The sequence below is a fragment of the Palaemon carinicauda genome, chromosome 6, assembly GCF_036898095.1.
Source record: "Palaemon carinicauda isolate YSFRI2023 chromosome 6, ASM3689809v2, whole genome shotgun sequence".
Taxonomy (NCBI): Eukaryota; Metazoa; Arthropoda; class Malacostraca; order Decapoda; family Palaemonidae; genus Palaemon; species Palaemon carinicauda.
In genome coordinates this window covers 147931512-147952458 of record NC_090730.1, presented here as the reverse complement: position 1 = coordinate 147952458, position 20947 = coordinate 147931512, and the positions used below count along the sequence as shown (strand labels likewise).

The window sequence follows — 20947 nt, the reverse complement described above, 5'->3', positions numbered from 1 at the left end:
GTGGTGAAGTGAAAAGTGATTGTTCCCCTGATGTCTGAGGTGGTTCCCCCTCCCTTGTGGGGGGGCGTGGCCCAAAGGACAGTGTTGACCCAATGCTGGGGAGGGGCAAGTTCAGAGTGTATCTCCTGACCCAGATACCCCTTTGGCCCCTTTTTGTGCCTTCGCCTTGACCCTTGTGCTCGGGTGTGCTAATTGTGCTCCTCTGTAAGTGCCTACATATAAATCTTTACCTTGTTTTACCTTGTTTTATGATGCACAGGATGTTTCTCCATCTTGGAATGATTCTTGACACTATCTGGAAGTGTCTTGAAGTTCATAGTTGTCTGGTGCTGTTTCAATGTTATTTATCTCGTCATCAATCTCTGGTGTGAAATGTTCTCACTTTCCTTTCCAGAAGTTTAGTTTTGAAGATATTGGAAGGATTGCACTGAATTGGTGATAGGAATTTAGTAGACCTAGAGTATGCTGATGCTATCCTTGTTAGCAAAACACAGAATTTGCAATACTTGCCTACCAGAATGCATGGAATATCACAAAAGGGTGGCCTAAAGCTAAATAGAAGACAGTTGGTAACGGAGTATGCAATGGAAGATGAAATATCGGAAGGAGAGAGGATTGAGGTAGATTTAAGTATTTAGGAACTGATCTCCAATACAGGCTCTTTAGAATTAGTTTAGTTGAAGTTTGAAAAAAGCAAATCAGACAATGGCTAGGTTAAGTAAAATTTGGAAATAAAATCACCTGAAATTACATAGAAAAATCCAACTATCAGTTTGGTGAGATCGGTGTTACTCTATGGACACGAGTCATGGTATGACAATTAAACAATCTCCTATAGATTTAGATTTGAGAAAAAAGCCCTCAGAAGGATATTGGGAGTTAAATGGCAGGACAGGATTATAAATGAAACTAAGATTACTAGTGCCATATGTGGATGAGATCATGAGGGGTAGGTGGAAATGGTTTAGACATGCTCTTGCACTCCCCAAGAGATAAGTTCACCAAACATTCAGCCGGGCTCCACAAGGCACTAGATGAGTTTGGAGCCCCAGGCTTACATGGCTGAGGACTATGAAGAGCAAAGTAGATGATGATGAAAGGAGAAGTATTGAATTAAAGGCTCAAGATAGACTGGCAAGATCTGAGGCCCTTTGCGTCAGACGTAGGTGGTGGTGGTGGTGGTGATGATGATGATGATGATGATGATGATGATGGATTGACTCGAGAGCTCTGATAACTAGTCTATCAACAGCAATAGGTCCGGTGAGATTTTTCAATTGGATCACTGATATTCAAAGGTTGGATAGTTAAAAGATGACAGAATGCCAGGTCAGGGTTATATCCTCTGTAACATGCTTGCTTGCTTTTTTTTTTTGCTTTTTTTTTTTTTTTTTTTTTTTTTTTTTTTTTTTTTTTTTTACTTTGAAGAATGGTTTGGTTGTTACCTAGAGCCCATTCTTCAATAGCCTCATGGTATCCTGGCTGTAGTTCCATATGGTGTTGTGGCTATTGAAATCTCATGACAAAAGATACTGTTTCCAAGGTTGTGATTTTGAGGCCATTTAAATGGTGTGACCTGTTTCCTACTCAAGCAATGATTTTAGTTGATTGGGAGTATCTCAATCTCCTTATCCGATAGGCCAACACTTCATAAAGCATTCCTTCCCATATTTTGCACTACCATGGGTGGGTATTGGGTGTTAATTGCTGAATGCAAACCTGGCATTTTTGTTTGTGCAAATATATTCCTCTTGAAGACATAAGATGTCCCCTTAAAGACTGCTGAAAACTTCAAATTTTGCAGCTGAGACACTGCCTACATTGAAACTCATGAATTAAGGTTTTACATCTTGCATGGTCGAGGGTTACTCCTTTAACCACCCCGCTGAAGATTCAGGTGTTGCGCATTGTGTAGTAATGTATCCATCAGTATTAACGAGCACCACAAGGTTTACTACTTTACCCCGCTACTTTATACAAACCAGTTCTTTAGGTTAAACTTTCTCCTCAACCACCCCCATCCTGAGCCAAAAGCTCAAGTGATGAGCTTTTGAAAAGTGGGGGGGAGGTGGGAGCAGACCACTTCGCCCTCGCTCCCACTAAAACCGTTCGTTAATTAAAACGGTTGTCCAGTGCACGAAGAAAACATGTAAGCTACTGGGGGACTGATTTGCCTACATAGCTGGGAAAAATAAAATTACTTGAAAAATCTTTCCTATGGGGAAACTTTATGCTTTCGGTGGATTTGAAGGATGCGTACTTTCAAGTTATTTGTGCATTAGTCCTCTGAAGTATCTCTACTTCCTTTGTACTGTGGTACAGTACCAGTTAAGACTCCAGTGCTTCAGATTGTGCTGCTCCTCAGGTGTTCAATTGCATGTTGTACATCTAGATAGGCTTATCCTGGCTGCCTCCATAAGCAGTTGCTACAGGATCAAGCTTTGCTTTTTTCATCAATCTGGGAATTGTGATACTAAGGGAAAGCTGATCTCTTATCCAAGCAGGGTCTCAAGTATTTGAGCATGCTGATACATTGCTGCAACCGGTATTTCAGATGGTTGCATCAGTCTGCTCAAGGAGGTAGTACGACAGTTTGTTTCAGCAATCTGAGCTTGGCACAGGCAGTATCCAATCGGCCACCTTTCCTCGGAGAAACTCAGACTTGCAGGTGCCTTCACTAGAAGTGTCTGAATGATCACTGTTCAGCTGCTAGGGGTTCCCCTTTTCTGTTCCAGTGGGACAGGGGACTATGGACTCTAGCCTTGTGACTGAACGCAGAAAACATTGTCAGGAGGATTGCACAAACTTAATGCTTCCCGACATGCAACCATTCAAATGCGTCATAGGGGTGGGCTTGTTCTGTAAAAGAACTTAGAATGCACATAAATGTAATGAAAATTCAAGCAGGCTTTCTTGTGCTGCAAGCATTCCAAGCACGTTTGAGGGGGCACACTGTATTGTTGTTACACACAATCATTGTAGTAGCTTATATCAACAAGCCAGGGACACTGTCTTGCACCCTCTGCAAGCTCATGAAGCAGGTGTACATCTGGATGGCATTCTGCGCAGTTTGTTAGCTAAGTACTTTACAAGCTAGAGGAATGTACTTGATGACACTGCAAAGGGCCAGGATGTAGGGTCTAAGTGGTCCCTACACCTCCACAGAGAGGCTTCTTGACCTGTGGGGTTCTCGGGTAGATAACCTGTTTACCACAGCAAAACAGGAAGCTCCTATTTTTTGCTCCACCATTCCAGATCCATTGGTGGTGTTTGAAGACTCCTTCCAACACCTATGGGATCACCTGGGGTTGTAAGACTTCCATCTGATCAATCATGGTGATGTGTTGATTACCACAGAACTCGGAATGACCCTGGTTGGTCCCATATGGCCACTTGATGAGTGGTATACAGATCTCTTAATACTATAAAGTCTAAAGAGAACTACCCTACTGGTCCACACTCCTTTCAGCTGTAAAATGAGGTACCACCAATCAGTGAAGTTGTTGGAATTTCATGGAGGCTATCCAGCATCATGAGTTTTTCATGAGGCCCTGCATAGTTTTCAGACTAACTGCAATGGTCCTCTACATCTGTCTACCAGGGGAAGTGGGCCATTATCTGTGATAGTCGCAGGTGATAATTCTCTGGTCGGAGCATCTCTAGTTCAGATAAAGGATTTCCTAGTCTTTCTCGCGGAGAGAAGAGCCTCTTGGTTCCAGTTGTCTAGGATGTCTGTTCAGCCTTGAGCTTGTCTTTTAACTGAACAGTAGAGGTAATACTTCCTATGGGAGTTTCATTAGGAGCTTCGATTAATCTTGCCTACACCAGGACCTCTGGCCCGCAAAGTGGGACATGCCCCTCTTAGGACCTGTACCCCATTTAAACCTATGAGAAGGTAGTTTGACATCTGACCCTCAAGACAAGTCTTTTTGCTAGCCTTAGCACTAGTGAAGTGAAGTGAGTTGCACTCTTACTAACCCATGCTGAAGGATAGATCTTTATTTTTGTGCCTGGTTTTGTGGCCAAAACAACCTATTGGTGCACAACCAAAGGTTCTAGAGCTCCTCCATTCTCTAGTGAAGTGTTAGGTTGTGGGCAGGAGAACCTTTCGTCCTGAGAGGATTCTGCAGTGCTAACTGAAGAGGACCTGACATGTCAGCCCTTAGTGTCAGCAACTTTACCTTAGTACTGGCAGGGCCTGTAGAGGTGTCTAGGAACATGTATTCGGGTTTTGAGACAATCTGTACAGCATACGTCTCTACTGTTGACTGTCGAAGTGCCAGCTAACACCATAGCTCAAAATGTCAGTGTTGTAGGCCCCATCCAAAGTTGAAGGTTGGTGGTTTAGAAATGTCACACCACCTGCATGGCCTTCTACCTAAAGAGCATCTACCTATGCGGCCTTCTACTTACAGGAGTATAACTGCAAGCCCCTTGACCACTTTGTGCTTGGTCCTGTGGTGTAGCATGTCAACCTCCCACTTTGGACAGGAAGCATCATCAATGGCAATGTAAGGCTGGAATGAATGACTGACTGGCTCATTTTTCTCACCCTTTTTTAGGGGTGAAGCGGTCTTAAAATGTTTTACACTGGATCTGATTTTATGCTGGTAAGTTAACTTCAAATCTTCATTCGTTAGATCTAGTGTGTACCCTCAAAACAGTAATGCTAGGTATATCATTCCAGACTGATATTTCCTTTGGGGGAAGGGATTCCTCATTTGACAATGTACCATTCATCTTGAATGGGCCAGGCCCTATTAGGCTATTCAGCCACCTGTGAAACAGACAGGTGGTTGCTGGAGTCTTTTCTGCTCTTGTACAGAACCAGGTAGACATTTTCATGGAAGAAACTTCTAACCAGTTTGGTTCTAGAGGGATTTCAGACCCACTAATCAGGCAGTCTACGTATTTAAAGGACAAAAGGCTTATTTGCATAGGAATATTTATTTAACTTATTTTTCATAGTAATACAAACTGGTCGGTTAAACTTCCTGCCTCATTAACCACTATCCCAAGCAGGTCAAAAGTGCTGAACCTACTCCCTATTTAGAGGACTCTGGTTTGTATAGCTAGGAAGTCTTTTTAATATTTAGTCCTAAAGTTTGTTTAAAGAATTTTTATGAACTGGTTAATTTCTATTTATAATTTAATGGTTTTGTACAGTATTAATTAGTGGGATAATTTTTTTCGCTTAAATTTACATGCAAAACTTAAAAACCAACATTATTGGGTATGCATATGGTTACAGCACTTAGGAAACCTTAGTCCCCAACATTTTTTTTGCATGTCAGCATATTTTCTATGCACAGGAAATATTATTGGCTTTTAAACAAAGGAATGAGTCTTGCTTTTAAAAATTTGGCCTTAAATGTTATGCTTTTCACTAGACATGTTAGTCAAAATTTTTAGCTATGCAACTTAGATGTCAAAATAATTCGGTGTAGGATGGTTACAATGGTTTTGTATAGATCTAAGTTGACAATCATCGTTGAGAACTAAAAATACTCAAGTATTTAGCCTTGACCCTTTAAACTGCACCGTGGGTAGCATTTACTTTTTAACAAGGAAAAGTTTGTTGTGGGTTTAAATTGAAGTTTCAAGTGCATCTGGTAGACAAGACACTGCTGGTGATAGTGCACTTGCATTAGAATTTTTGAAGTACACCTTGAATACTGGATAAAAGCTTTGCTTGTAAAATTTTTGACTAGCTGTGGCTTTAATTCTCTAGTTATAAATTGCTGGAAGGTTTGATACTTCTAGTTGTGAATAGCATCCGTTCTTTGTTCCCTTGTACTGGACTTTGTCCCTAAATTCTTCAGAAGTGCTGAATTTTCTTAATGGCAAAGGAAAATGGGTTGATGCAGTTCTCACAGCCCTAATCACCCTTGTTAGTTTGCTTGTAACATGCGGTACTGTATATGGAATGCATAATTGCTCTGCCGATATTTTCAACATTGGTTAATTTCAGTATGCAGTTAATTAGGCATTTGAAATTTTTCATTTAATGTCCATTACTATTAAGATAGGATGGGTAGTATAACTTTGTCCAATATTTTAGTTCATGCTTATTGCATCAAATTGTTCAGTAACTTAAATTTTACAGATTCAGCCCCAGGAAAATTTAAATGTCAAGATTTATGCATGTTCTACAATCTTTAGACTACTGTAATTTTATTTCATTACAAAAAAAAAGTAATTTCAAGATGTCAGATGGGGTAAGTCCTGACATTTTTTTCAACTCTACATTTTTGTAATGTTGCCTTGAAACAAATATTTTAAAGTGATAGATTTATTCAAACTTTTGAATGTTAAGATTCTTTTAAGCATTTAAGAATTTCCCCATGTTATTAGTTAGCTTTTTGATGAGTTTTTGATTGGTGTTTTTTATAAAACTAGTTTTGTACAAAAATCTCTAGATTCTGGTGTTTGACAGCCGCATTGAGGCATTCTGAAAAAGATTAGTATCTTAGCCAAGCTAGGAATTAGTTAGGCAACATTGACCGCAGGAATATAATCTGTTATGGTAGTGTTGGTCATATTTTACAAACACAGTTTGGCCTTAGGTCTCTAGCATAACTGCTGCTACTTTTTACCATTTAATGTTTTTGCCATTAGGGTTTCTTCCTTCGATTTTATCAAACCTTTCATTTCAGAGTAATTAGTCTTTCCCCAGTATCATAAAAACCAATGTTAGGTTCTTAAGGCCCAAATGCAAAAGATCAATAAATTTTAACAGTAATATGAAGTTTTTGTTGCTGGTGTTGAAGAGTGTCCATACAATGAATGCACAAATGGATTTTATTCTTGCCAGACATCTTGAAAAATTCAGCTATTAGTGCATGATGCAAATAGTAATTAAAGTTTAAACCCAAACTTGAGAAATTTAGGTCGAAAATCTAACATCCAAATGTTTGACACTTTCTAATTACATTGTTCATATAAGATTCAAAAAGTAATGTTATTTTTGAGGAACACCCAGTCCCCAATTGCACAGATTTTAATAAATTCTTTTCTGGGCTCCGACCTGTGCCGCCCAGTGAAAGGCTCCTTTTACATCATTTCTAAGGTAAAACCTGCTATGAATTTACCAGAGAAAAAATTGTATAGGAATGCTAGGTTGAACCCAGCTCGCTCACCTTAATAAGGTGTCGGTATAATACTGGGGCGTGATTAAATCACAACCAGAGGTCTCGCACCATTTAGATATCTCCTGTCAATATCTGCGAACAGCGAGGTGCCGTTCAACATCCTAGCTCCGATTGCTACTACGAACGATCCCACCCACGCCAGTGACGTCACTCCTTTTCATAGCACCTGCTTTGACGCTTATTCTTTTTCAGTGTCATGTCCTTTGGATATCCAGGATTTATCCCAGGATGTCGGACTCTACAGTCACTCCATCTAAGTTAAGTACCAGATCTATGAGTTTTGAGATTTTGGAGGTAGCCTTGCCGTTGGTTTTTATTTTGTCAGTTTTTATTTTGTCCGCGACCCCGCATCGGGTCCGCCATGGCGGCTGGCTACCTCTCTCTCTCTCTCTCTCTCTCTCTCTCTCTCTCTCTCTCTCTCTCTCTCTCTCTCTCTCTCTCTCTCTCTCTCTCTCTCTCTCTCTCTCTCTCTCTCTCTCTCTCTCTCTCTCTCTCCCCCGCTTTGCAATGAGTCTTCTATACTGATTGTTTCTCGTTCTGAACTTTTCTGGGTATCCACGGTTCACACCCAGTATTATTTTATGTTATGGTATTGATTCTGTTATTACGATAACAGTTGTATTTATGATATTACGATATCGTAGTTCACATTAGGTTGGCATGCCTGGTCGCCTTCGGGCGTAACTAGTTTTACTTCGTTTTACGTTTTTCTCGTTAGTAGTAGCGATCATATTAGCGTATACATTATATTTCTAGTATTATCTAGTTCGACACGACTTTCGCGAGGCAGTTCATTAGTTTTGTTTTTGTCGGCACCTCACACAGTGTTATGTTGGCAGCCCTGCCTAGCTCGGTCTCCCCCGCGCTGTTAGGCTCGGTCTTCCCCTGCCTCTCCGTTCGTCCCTTCGTACTATTTTAAGTTTATTATTATCCAGCATGCCTCCCTTTTTTCATTATATTACCATATCATTTATATTATTTATATCTTTATCCTAGTCTTTCCGTGTGATCATTCTTGTCGTGGGTCTCAGTCCAGGTTGGTGTGCCTGTTCTGCCCCACTCGCTAGCCTCCCACCCCCCACCCCCCCTTCGCCCCGACACCCCCACTCCAAGAATGCCATCACTCTCTCTCGTGTCGAGTATCGGAGTCAGCTGTTTTTGTGTTACGTATATCCCCTCTGGGGACATCGCTTAGCTCCATCCCGGGCGGCCCCTGATCGTGTGTGAGGCTTGTTATACATTATTTTACAGTACTTTCCCCTACCCTTCCGTAGTTGTTTCTCCCCGCCGCCTCGATTGGCCATCGGTAGGCGGGAGGGATCCGGCTCGGTCTGGGATATTATGTTGTGTATATCCATATTTATACACATTTCATTTCTGCTACTTCCTCCCGGTCCCGCACCTCACGGACCCATTATAGATCCCTCCATCTCTCCCTCCTCATATGGTGTTCCGCACTTCACGGACTCCACGTGTCATTAGATTTCCTTACGGGATCCCCGGACGTAGCCTTCGCTTTATCCCCATGTCGAGTTTGATTAGTTCCTTGTGCCGTCGGCGGGTTTGACCCTCGACTCCCCTCCGTCTCCGCCTACTCCGGTAGGTTTTCATGAGCCCTGGGCTCTCTTAGTTGTCTCCCCGGAGCCAACGTTACCTTTAACCACTAGGATTAATCTCATTTATATATTCACATATATATAATCCCCTGTTCTCGACTCCCCCCCCCCCGGTATGATCACGATTACGGACTGACTTGTTCTTATCTGTATTACTCTACAGTTTAAGTTTGTTTATTTACCGCTATAGCGGTGTATTTTCAGCTCCCGGAGCCCCCGGGCTCCTCCAGCTTACCTACGGGATACTCGTGTATCTTTTATTTTACAGACAGTACGCTGTTCGATGACGGCATGCTCGGTGGTCCTCCACCAACCCTGCGGCCACGATGTGTCGCTCACATGCCCACTGTGCTGTCCTGGTGGATGATCTGACTGTTTGGCATCCGGACAATTGTGTAGTATGCTACAAGCTGGCCTCCACTTTAACATCTGACTCGGTAAGTGGAATTATTCTTAGCCATATTACAGACTTGGTAAGTGGAGTTACAATTAATTACAATTAATTAATTTTAATTACATTGTTTTATTTGTTCCTCGTATGCCCTCTACTATGGCTTCGTGTTTCAGAAGCTCCTGATCTTCTTCCTTTATCTGAGGCATGAATATTCCTTACCTTCACTAATAGTCTGTTCTCTTTCAGAGCTCCCAGCCTGCTAAGACTTCAGCTCTGGCGACCCTCAAGGTCTGGATTAACGGGTTCGCCCGAAACGTGAAGGCCAAACAGCTTACATCCTCTCGGAGCAGTAGTGTTTCCTCCTTTATCCGCATGCAAAAACATCGGCTGCGGTCCCCAAGGAGTTGGTGGACCCCATCATCGAAAGGATCGAATCCCTGCTATTGGCCCCGGACCAAGAAGAGACTAGCGGGACGATAACTGAAGACGTCGCTACCCTCAACTTGGACGTGGAACCCATGGTTCTTGAAGAACCCGACACAGGTAGGGAGATAGGTGAGTCAGGTGGGTCCCGGGCTGAGATTCCTCTCCTTAGCCGGACTTTCTCTTCCACTTCAGCCCAATCTTCTTTTCAAGGCCTATTACCCCCAGGGTTAAGGCTCACCGCAGGCCTTTGCATAAGACCCACAAGTCTTCGAAATCACCGAAGTCCACCAAATCTTCCTCCACTAGAGTCCCTAAAGACTCCGTTGCCGTGCCCTTGAGACACTGCAGCAGCAGCAGCAAGAGAGGGTTGCCAACGTCGAGAATCTAGTTCAGGGACTCGTGCGTTCGGGGCTGCCACAACAGCAGCAATATGCCATCCCCGACGCTTCTAAGCTCCCACCGTTTACCAAGAGTAACCCTTGGAGGTTAGCTCTACATGCCCCCATCTCGGATGGCATGTTGTCCATCGAAGGTTTCGGAACTCGACCGATTGAAGACTTAGTTTTACCCGCCGGGTCACCAATTTCCCTTTCCCGGCTTCGCCCGCTTGACTGATGAGGCTCTGATCCGCCTAGATAAAGTCCCTAAGGAGACACTGATCTTCCCCAAGGAGCAGGCCCAGTCTGTCTTGATCCGCGCCTTTAAAGAGTGGGCTTGTGTGAACACAATGCTCACACCCCACAAGATCTCGTACACAATGTTTGTGATCGACGAGCATACCCCTACTCCATGCACAACCAAAATCATGGAGATTGCCTATCAGGCTACCAAGGAGGAGAAGCCCTTACCTCAGCTTCGAGAGATGGACTTGACTTCCCTTCTCTTCCCAGGTGATCATGAATGCTGGCGGAACGCCCCGGCTACCTTCACGACAGGCAAACTGAGCCCAGACTGTGCCTCGACAGAGTTTAGTGAACGCCTCCCCAAGTTACGGGAGTCCCTAATCAGAATAGTTTGAGACCCAGTGTAGGCTCAGTAGGTCCATTAACTCTGCAGCTCTATCCGAAATGACCGTTGCCATTTACAATGAGGAACCTCTTTAAGGTCCTCACGAAATCCCTCTTGCAAACTGTTAGTCGATGCTTATGATTTCCATAATGCCAGATTCCGTTGCCGACGACATGTATTGTCGGAGGCTACTATTCAACACGAACCCAATAGGCTCATCAAAGCCCCGGTCCGGGGTCCGGACCTCTTCCCGGAGGACCTAGTTAACACTGTTCTCAGTGAGGCAGCTAGAGTTAACCAAAGCGTCAAGGTAAGGTGGGGCCTAGTCCCCAAGAGGAAATACGAACCAACTGGTACCCCAGCCCGAGGCAGGAAGAGGTTGAGGCCCTTCCACTCCTCGCAGTTCAGACAGCCTCTCCAAATGGTACAACCTGTCCTGGTTCAATCTGTCCCTGTTTCACAAGGTTCCCAGCCTTCTACCTCTAAGGGACAACCCCAACAACAGTATGTGTTGGTCCCTCAGACACAAGTCGCATCGACTTCGTTTGCTGCCTCCCCCGCCTTTAACCCCACTTACGAATCACAAGGTTCTTTCCAAGGCTACCAGCGCCATAGGGGCTCCAGAGGTGCCTTTCATAGCAGAGGTGGCGGAAGGGGTTCCCACCGAGGCAAGGCTTTCCGCAGAGGCAAAGGCGGCAAATCATCCTTAAGCCATTGAGAATCTGCAGGTAGGAGGGAGACTATACAAATTTCGTGACTGTTGGAAGTTCAGCAATTGGGCTTCCAGCATAATTTCCAAAGGTCTGGGGTGGAGCTGGATACTGGGACCCCCTCCACTAAACGGTTTCTACCAACTCCCAACGGAAGAGCTTGGTTCATTCACAAAGGATCTGTTACAAAAGAATGCAATCCAAAGCATACATCGCTTAAGATTTCAAGGTCACTTATTCAGCGTGCCAAAGAAAGGCTCAGACAAACTCAGAGTAATCCTGGACCTGTCTCGTCTAAACTCCTTCATTCGAACAGTGTTGATACTTGTTTGGTTCTTTATAGTTTGAAAGTGTGGGTGGATGGTGTGTCTACCACTTGCATGACATTGGTTTTGGCTTAGATGCCATATATTGCCATGAGGTCCATTTTCCCTCAGATGCTAATTTCTGACTTTTGTTTATTTTTTGAAAGTTTGATTTTTTTTCTATATTTTGAATTTATCTTCAATAATGGCCAGCAGGCAGTATTCCCTCGGCATGGACGTCATAACACACTTCTAATGGAGTTAAAAAGAGATGTTGACGATATGGAGCTTGCAACCCCATTCTTCATTTCAAGTGGTAGATGGGCTGTAAGAGTTGTTGCGGTCTGCGGCCATTTTGTTGACATACCCGAAAGGTAAGTTGGCATATCTCTATATATTCTTGTTCTGTATAGAATTCGTGATATTTTGTTATATTTTAATGCATAAATATCATATTTTATAGGAGATACAATGATTTTCATAAGAAATTTACATTGTGAAACTAGGCCGTCAAAAATGACCTTTAGATTTCGCCCCTGTTATAACAGTAAATTACATCTTAGTGCACATTTTATGTATTTCTGTTCTAGGAAAATATGAGTTTATTCTATAAAAAAATTAGCCTCTTCCTAGTTCATTTGGGTACCCAAAAAAATTCATGAAATTTGGACATTTTTTTGGCCAAAAAAAAGTTACCCTTTTTTTCTCATTTCAGATTTTGGCTTCTATGGGTCCAACTCATTTCCAGCAATTACATGCTGTTGCTTTGCCATCTGAGAAGGTGTCCCTAGAGGGATTTATGTGTATACTGTATGTATATTTCTATTTTTTATGAATATTTACGACTAAGTCTTTTTTTTTTTTTTTTGTTTACTTAAATTTTTAATATGTTTCCAGTAAATAGTTATTTTGTAGATGGGTATCATTTATATTTTCAGTAGTTTTTAGCATTCTTTGAAGTATTTTTAGCAAGTCAAACATTACTGATTGATGCATAACTGTTTCATGAATTTTTTTTGGAGTCTGGGTCGCTCGCGACAGAGTATACCCTTAAAGAGGTGTCCGAGTAGCGTACCTATCCAGGGTTAACCCCACTTAAGAATCACAAGGTTCTTTCCAAGGCTACCAGCGCCACGGGCTCCAGAGGTGCCTTTCGTAGCCGAGGTGGCGGAAGGGGTTCCCACCGAGGCAAGGCTTTCCGCAGAGGCAAAGGCGGCAAATCATCCTTAAGCCATTGAGAATCTGCAGGTAGGAGGGAGACTATACAAATTTCGTGACTGTTGGAAGTTCAGCAATTGGGCTTCCAGCATAATTTCCAAAGGGCTTGGGTGGAGCTGGATACAGGGACCCCCTCCACCAAACAGTTTCTACCAACTCCCAACGGAAGAGCTAAGTTCATTCACAAAGGATCTGTTACAAAAGAACGCAATCCAAAGCATACATCGCTTAAGATTTCAAGGTCGCTTATTCAGCGTGCCAAAGAAAGGCTCAGACAAACTAAGAGTTATCCTGGACCTGTCTCGTCTAAACTCCTTCATTCGTTGCGACAAATTCCACATGCTTACCGTCTCGCAGGTGCGGACCCTACTTCCCCGTGGGGCCGTCACCACCTCCATAGATCTTACAGATGCCTACTATCACGTTCCAATAGCAAGGCATTTTCGTCCTTTTCTAGGCTTCAAGCTAGGCAAACAAGCCTATGCATTAAAGGTGATGCCATTCGGGCTCAACATAGCGCCCAGAATAGTCACCAAATTAGCAGACACGGTAATTCAGGAACTTCGAACCCAGGGGATTCAAATAGTGGCTTATCTCGACGATTGGCTGATCTGGTCGAACAACGTCCGGAACTGCCACATGGCAACGAACAAGGTCCTCTCCTTCCTTCGCCGGTTAGGATTTCAGGTCAATCTCGAGAAATCCCGCCTGGTTCCGGAGACCAAGTTTCAATGGCTGGGGCTACAATGGGACCTAAGTTCCCATACGTTGTGCCTGCCAAAAACCAAAAGGAAGGAAATAGCGAGGAACACGAAACAGTTTCTCAGGGACAAGTTGACGTCCAGGAGGAACCAGGAAAGAATCCTAGGTTCCTTACAGTTAGCCTCCTTAACAGACATCGTCCTAAAGAACAAACTAAATGACATAAACAGTGTGGCGCTCCAGAGCAACCAAGAAACCTCGAGACAGGCGAGCTCGTCTTCCCCCAATCTTGAGGAAAAGTCTGCAGCCTTGGACGAAGGTCAAGAATCTTTCCAAGTCTGTTCCCTTGCAATATCCAGCCCCGGTACTCGTCGTTCACAAAGACGCCTCCTTAACAGGGTGGGGAGGTTACTCCCAACACAGTCCAAGGGTTATGGTCACCGATATTTCAACAAATGCACATCAATGTCCTAGAGGCCATGGCAGTATTCCTTACTCTAAAACGTCTCAGCCCAGCCAGGAATCTCCATATCAGACTGGTCCCCGACAGCGCAGTCATAGTCCACTGCATCAACAGAGGAGGCTCCAGATCAGCCCACATAAACCATGTTATGTTGGCGATTTTCTCCATGGCGACATCGTACAAGTGGCATCTATCAGCAGTCCACCTGGCGGGAGTCCGGAATGTGGTGGCAGACGCACTTTCCCGGACGACCCCGCTGGAGTCGGAGTGGTCACTAGACAATCGATCCTTCCAGTGGATCTTATCTCAGGTCCCGGGTCTCCAGGTGGACTTGTTTGCGACGGAATCCAATCGCAAACTAGAATGTTAAGTAGCCCCCAACCTGGACCCTCAGGCTTATGCCATGGACGCTATGTCACTAGACTGGAACATTTGGAAGACTATTTGTTTCCTCCGATAAATCTCCTGCTGAAAGTATTGCACAAGCTCAGATCTTTCAAAGGCCGAGTGGCTCTGATAGCCCCCAACTGGCCCAAGAGCAACTGGTTTCCCTTGTCACTAGAGCTAGGCCTCCGCCCCCGGCGGATACCCAATCCTGTACTAACACTAGTACAAACTCACAATGTGTTAGCTTCCTCAAGGATTCTGAATGCCCTAACTTTATGGACTTCATGAAGTTCGCAGCTATAAAGGGTGCAAACATCGACCCTCTGAATACCGTATTCCTGGAATCAGACAAAAGGGAATCCACCCTCTGCCAATATGACTCAGCTGTCAAGAAACTAGCAAAATTTTTGAGACTCACAAGTTGAGAAAATGACGATGAACCTAACTGTGACATTCTTCAGAACTCTTTGAATCGGGCCTAGCAGCCAACATGATTACTACGATCAAATCAGCCTTGAAAAAGATCTTCCATGTCTGCTTTGACATTGACCTGACGGACTCATACTTCTCATCCATTCCGAGAGCCTGTGCCAGACTAAAACCATCAACTCGCCCTAGCACAGTTTCTTGGTTTTTGAACGATGTCCTAAAGCTAGGCTCTGACACTTTGAATGAATCCTGTAACTATATGGCATTATTAAGAAACACTTTTTCTTTTGAGCCTCGCCTTTGGCTCCAGAATCTCAGAATTGTCGGCCTAGTCTAGAGACCCAGGTCATATAGAGTTTCTCCCTTCGGGTGAAGTCCTTCTCTCCCCTAACAAAGTATTCCTAGCTAAAAATGAGGACCCTCAAAACTGGTGGTCTCCCTGGAAGATTGTTCCACTTCCTCGGGACCCATCCCTGTGTCCAGTTACCACCCTGAAATCCTACTTAAGTAGAACTTCCACTACAACCACAGGGCCCTTATTTATTAGAGAAATTGGAGGAACCATTGCCCTTAAAGGAATCGGACAACAAAATCTTTATTTTATTAAACAAGCTAATCCGGAATCATTCCCACATGTCCATGATATTAGAGCTGTTGCTACTTCAATTAACTTCTTCCATCATATGAAATTTGATGAGCTCACAAAATATACGGGTTGGAAGTCCCCTAAAGTTTTTAAACGCCACTATCTAAAACCTTTAGAAGCTCTTAAATTTGCCACAGTAGCAGCTGGGAATGTACTTCCTCCTGAAGGCACTGAGTCCTAATCATAACGTCTTGCTCTATCCTCTTTCCCTCCTGCCTGGCTTTCCTATTGTTCCTACCTGGTTTGGTTTTGTCCTTTGCTATACACCCTTATGGTGTATTATTTTTATTATACATTGTGGTCAATTCTACAAATTTTTTTTTATTTCATCTGTTGAAATCCCTCGCTGATTGTATTTTATTTAATATTAAGAATGTTATGGATCCGCAGTTTCTTCTTGATTTTATTATCATCCCTTTATGGGATTGTTTGCCATTTATTACTATTCATACCTATGTTGAATACTTACCTACGGGTTACCTTATTGAATTGTTTACCAAGTTTGAGTATCACTATTCATAACCATGTTGATTACTTACCTACGGGATTCCTTATCCCTCCCGTTTTTTATATTAAATCTCGCCATTTATTTTTATTTTTGTGTTATTCTCTCCCCAGGTAGTTAACCATGTTGGGTCCCTATTCTCTGGCACTATTTCACTGGGCGGCACAGGTCGGAGCCCAGAAAAGGGATTTTGACGCAGGAAAAATCTTTTTCTGGGTGAGAGACCTGTGCCGCCCTGTGAACCCACCCGTCCCTCCCTACCGGGCCCCAATCTGGGGTGCTATAGGAGTGACGTCACTGGCGTGGGTGGGATCGTTCGTAGTAGCGATCGGAGCTAGGATGTTGAACGGCACCTCGCTCTTCGGGGATATTGACAGGAGATATCTAAATGGTGCGAGACCTCTGGTTGTGATTTAATCACACCCCAGTATTATACACACCTTATTAAGGTGAGCGAGCTGGGTTCAACCTAGCATTCCTATGCAATTTTTCCTCTGGTAAATTCATAGCAGTTTTTACCTTAGAAATGATGTAAAAGCAGCATTTCACTGGGTGGCACAGGTCTCTCGCCCAGAAATAGATTTTTTCCTACGTCAAAATCCCTTTACTTTGACTTTTTTTTTTCAGCCTGAGTTTTGTTTCTGGGAAGTCTAAAGGCAGTTGATTAATCTCCAATTTGTTGGATGTAAATATTATCTAGTTTCCAAATTACTAAGGTTATTTAATCTGGCTTATTCATTAGTTTCAGATTTTACCTTTCTAACCTTCCTTTGCTTTTGAATCTTTCCAGATTAAAACATTTGGATGCAGTGTATGAATTGTTTGCGACGGAATCCAATCGCAAACTAGAATGTTACGTAGCCCCCAACCTGGGGCTTGAGAATATTGTCCCCAAGTTAAGTCTGTAAGAGGTTGGACAGATACAAGGAAGACGGGTAAGTGGGAATGAAGTGAAGTTTGATAGACAGTACTGTATAGTAGACAAAGTGCAGTTAGGGGCTGAGCAAAGACCTCTTAAGTAATCTCTCTGGTACACCGTGCAAGGTGCACTGATGGCACTCCTTCCCTACGGGGGACTTTGAACCACTCTCATGTAGCTTGTAGTGTTTTAGCATCCTTGCTTCTTTCATTGAAACTATTAGAAATTTAAATCTGGAACTTTATAAACAACAAGCTTACTGATAATACCATTTGTTGTAGGCAGGTTTACTTACAGGTAAAATGTATCCTAGTTTTTTGTTGTCCTCCATTGGTTGCAGCTTTACTTGTGTATTATGCCAAGATTTACAGTAATTTATGACAAGATGTAATAATAACCAGATAATGACCAAAAATTTGGTACTAAGATAGATTTGGAGCAGAATTTAAACCAATTAAGCATAGTTAGTCCAAACTTACTAATGTAAATGGAATAGGCTTGTACATTGGTTGAAATACAAACATAAGATATAAGATTCTGCTCAAGGCTTGATAATTTGACATTCGGAATACTAGGTCTTCTATACTAATTTATTACTTGGCTATAATTGAAGGTCATGAGTGCACGAATAACATGGACATATACTGGGTAATTGACATTAGAAAAAAGTAAATAGCTGGAGTTATTTATTCTAAATAAAGATAAACTGCTGGAAAATATTTCTTCTACTTCTGGAGTTAATATTTATTCCCATTTGCAGATCCACATGCTGATCATATGGAAGAACTATGAATACAACAATAATCTTCCCACTTCAGTCTTGAACTTCCAAAGTTGAGCTAATACAATGTTAAAATATTTATGAAAAGCTTAGGATGTATCCATTTGACATTTTTTGATACTTACAATAGAAAGTTAACTTTAAAACTGCTGTTTTTCTTTGACCTTCATATTTTACTGCAGTTTAGCCTGTATAGTTGGTGTATGTAGGTTTACATGCAATTTTCATCTTGGTGCAGTATTTGATTGCTATAAATCATGTAAAAGTAAAATGGGAGAATGTTCATCAGAGCCTAATTAAGTTGAGCTGCTCAGATGGCATGTTTAAATCTTTCGGAAATATATATATCGGCATTCATTGGGTCCCTAATTCTAGTTACTGTCGTACTTAACCTTTGTTCCCTCTTCATTTCTAATCTTTTCATTTTACTTTTCACACTTCGACTTTCTTGCGTGGTGTATTTTCCAAATGGCTTCCTAGGCCCCAGCACCAGGTTATATATTCCACAACTCTATAAATTAATTTTAGGTTTCTATAACTGCTGAATCATAAAGGTTGAATGCTATATTTAATAAAACTAAAAGGCTAACTACAGTTTAGTTTTAAAAATTTATGAAAACTACAAGTACAGTATTGCTCACATGGGGTGAATTCTTAGGCTGGGGTGAATTCTTAGGCAAGTGAAAAAAAATCAGTAATTTTAGTGAAAGTACACAAGTATTTAAATTGGCTATAGAAGTAAAGCATTCTATAAAATAGATTAAGTGTAATTTAATAACTTTTGAGAGAAGTAATTTGCTTAACCAATTTCTTAGATTTTGGGTGTAAAGAAAATTTGTGCGTGATTTAGTGATGAAAGTTAGTGTAGTAGCTATGAAACCCCTTTAGTGTGGTCAGCTTAAGGTAGAACTATATTAGAAACCTCCATGGCCACAGACTACTGATAGGTAAAAACAATTTTTTTTTCTGAATACATTGCATTAAATATTAGTTAATGGTTACTTTTGATAGTCATAAGTTTAGGTTGAGCAGTCCTCGGTTACAGGGAAGTTGCTACAGGATGTGATTAGCTGCCCAGCATAAGACCATTTCCCCCACTGAAACCATTTTAAACTAGAAAAATTTGAGGTTTAGTACTTTAATGTTAGTCTTTATTTACATTTTCTATAATTAAGTTTTTATAGAATCCAAACTGTTGTTCATAATATTGTTAAAGAAAAAATTAATTGCAGTTTGATAGTTTTACTTTTAATATACTACATATTTCATTGATAGTTTAATTTTGTTGATCTTTTGATTAATTTTTTTCAATTTAGGTTAATTATTGTAGCAATCCCCTATTCCAACTTTCTTTTAAAAACAATTCTAGACCAGTTGGTCAACAATTATTGCAGTTGCTAAGGCTGATACTTACATAAGAATTATGGTTGAATAAAATGTCTGATTACTTGCATTTTTTTTCTTGTAGACTTTGTTTGCAATAAATTTCTCAATCATACTTGAATACATTGTGGACATCAGGCATAGCAGACTCCAAAGGGTGTTGGTTCCATCAGTACACCTTGTGGTACACAAATCTCATTCCTAAAGAATCTTGGCAGCATTCATGGCCTTGGTTTGTCGATTTGTCTGGCCTTTTTGATTAATGGTGGTCTTGCTTACCCATGTAAAATTATCTTATACTTTTTACATTTTAGACTGAAGAGTAAGAGAATGTAATACTGTATTCAATATCTAAACTCCAAAACCAGATTCCAATTTGGACCTTTAGACTAAAAAACACGTGGTGGTAAACCCCCTTTAACCTTTAACTTACGTGGTACCTGTTAGTAGGAAGTTTTAGTATAATAGAAACCCAGTAGGTCAATGTTTTTAGCAGGTAGAATAAATGGAGAAACCTATTATTCCAGCATAAAGTTGACAAGAGGATATGGTGGTTGTAGTTTTTGGAGTTTGATACTGTATAAAGAAAGGGGATTATATTATTTTTTGGGCTCAAGCCATGTCCTGATGGAAGTTCCTATAAGTAGCTTCCTAAGGGATATATGTACTAAAGTGATATTCCCAGAGAATTTTACCCTTGGGTCTCTAGAATTCTAACTCCTGGCGCGAATATCCTTAAATTTTCTCTCGAGGATTTCGCATATCAGAGGAGGTATTCTGCACCCCTAATAGCATTTACGCTTCTGGGGGAAAGTGGCAGAATTAGAAGGGGAGCCGTATCAAGGTTACCCTAGTTCCCATACTACTACCGAGTATCACAACAGCACCATATCCAAGATGGCGGACATTCCTAATTCTGTAGCGATTTCACACGTTGTTCCCTGTTGATCTGAAAATTTTGAGTTTTTCAAGGATTATTATGCAATCTCCAGCTTCTTTAGCCTCTGGAAAGTTGAGTATTGAATCTTTACAATGTGTGATTTAGCTCCAGTCTCACAGTGAAATTAAAATTTATTGAGTTTAGGAGCTAGGCCTGTTACTAGAGGTGCCATGGGAGCTGTAGTTCGTTAGGCATGTGTTTAGTTAGAACGACATTCCCGGTTTAAATAGCATTAATTTAATTATGGAAGCTATTTAGGCAATTTATACTTGTAAAGATATTATATGCACAATTTTCCTTTTTCTATGTTGATCGTCTTTGTCAGAATTTCGGTCATTTAGGTAAGATCTCGTCTTGCCTAAATAACCTAACCTAGGCAACATAGTATACGTTTGACATTAACCCCGGTTACCCTCGTGCATTGGTTATCAATTCATCAGAGATAGATATCTAGAATTATTATATTAGATACTAGTCTAAGGGTAATCTCTCTCCCTTCTTGAGTGTAGCCTTAGGTCGTGCCTTGAGTTTTCATTCGGGCATGACTAGCCTAGTTTTCTGTCTCTTCCCTTAACCGCAGATGGCAGGTTTTTGGATTTGATCAGAAGCTAGGAGTATTTAGTCTTTTGCTGACAGTCGGCCGGCAGGGTGAATAGTCATTCCGCTGCCGGCATAGGAGGCTAGCCCTCCCTAGGCCGCACCTGAAGTGGTTATATGATGCCACCACCTCCTCCCTGTGGCCTAGTAGATTAGTCCTGTGCTCGCAGACCCTAGGCTGTGGAGTAGTTACACTACTGAGGCCTAGGATGATGCCGGCTCTGGAACTCTATTTCTCCCCTGTTGAGAGGCGGCGGCACTGCTGCCGGCCCCTTAACTGTATTGGCAGACCCTAGGCTGGAGAATAGATGATTCTCCTGCCGCCTAGGATGGCTCAGATACTGAAACAGTTTAAGGGGGTGTAGGA

General features: G+C 41.9%; 1 long non-coding RNA gene across 2 annotated transcripts in view; it reads left to right on the top strand.

Moving 5' to 3' along the window:
- LOC137642224 (uncharacterized) overlaps positions 1-17806 on the top strand; it is a 31946-nt gene extending 14140 nt beyond the window's left edge. Inside the window, exons 3-5 of one of the 2 annotated variants that reach the window (XR_011044707.1) lie at positions 6107-6218; positions 16751-16895; positions 17640-17806. This is a non-coding gene — a long non-coding RNA (uncharacterized lncRNA). The remainder of the gene's footprint in view (positions 1-6106; positions 6219-16750; positions 16896-17639) is intronic. The other variant, XR_011044706.1, reaches the window with a different exon arrangement.
- Positions 17807-20947: the final 3141 nt, after the last annotated feature.